Source organism: Fukomys damarensis, unplaced genomic scaffold (assembly GCF_012274545.1).
Source record: "Fukomys damarensis isolate Sample0158 unplaced genomic scaffold, DMR_v1.0_HiC HiC_scaffold_9, whole genome shotgun sequence".
NCBI classification, from domain to species: domain Eukaryota; kingdom Metazoa; phylum Chordata; class Mammalia; order Rodentia; family Bathyergidae; genus Fukomys; species Fukomys damarensis.
This window is the reverse complement of record NW_022900921.1, coordinates 14,300,977-14,301,767: the sequence shown is the minus strand read 5'-3', so window position 1 is coordinate 14,301,767 and position 791 is coordinate 14,300,977.

The window sequence follows — 791 nt, the reverse complement described above, 5'->3', positions numbered from 1 at the left end:
GCTCAGCTCCTAGCCGTGGCCGAGCGGAGGCCGGTGGCAGCGGGGCGGTGGCCGCGGTCGTGACTCTGAGCCGCAGTTGCCCAGGTTAGCGGTGGGGAACGCCGCTTTCCTAGTGAAGTCCCGGTTTCACCTCTCTCCACCTGAGTGACCTTGAGCAAGTGCCTCAGCCTCAATTCGCCAGGTGCTAAACCCACAAAACTGGGACACTGAGGGACAGCTAAGAGCAAGGACCTTTGTAGAAATTAATTACTGTAGCGACCCGGCAGGTAGTAGGAGCTCTCGGTTGCTGGTGACAGTGATTAGGAACAGCACTGGAGCCCCGGACGAAGACTGAATCTGGCTCTCCCGGCGCTTCGCTGGGGCGCGGAGGGAGCGAGCGGAAACACCTGGGCCCCCTTCGCCCTTTCCAGAATAAACTCGGGAAGGCTAGGGCCGCGGCCCGGGGGTCTCGGGCTCCTCTCCACAGCCCCTCCCGAGCCCGCGGCACGCCTCCCGCCCTCCAGCGGAGGAGGCAACGTTGCTTTTGTGATCTGAGTCTCCGCTCTGCTCTTTTCCCTCTCCCTACCCCGAGACGGCTGCCTTCCCCAGCCCGGTGCCCGCGGACAGCCGGGCCTCCCGCAGAAGGAACGGGCCAGCCTTGCGGGGTACGAGTCCCCCTGCTCGGAAGAGACCCGGGGAGATCGGAGGCCTCGGGCAGTCGCGGCCCCGTCTTCCTTGCGCCTGCCTGCTCGGACCGCGCGGGCTGGTTGGTTATCCAGGGGTGCAGACCCGAAGCGCGGGGCGCCCTGCTC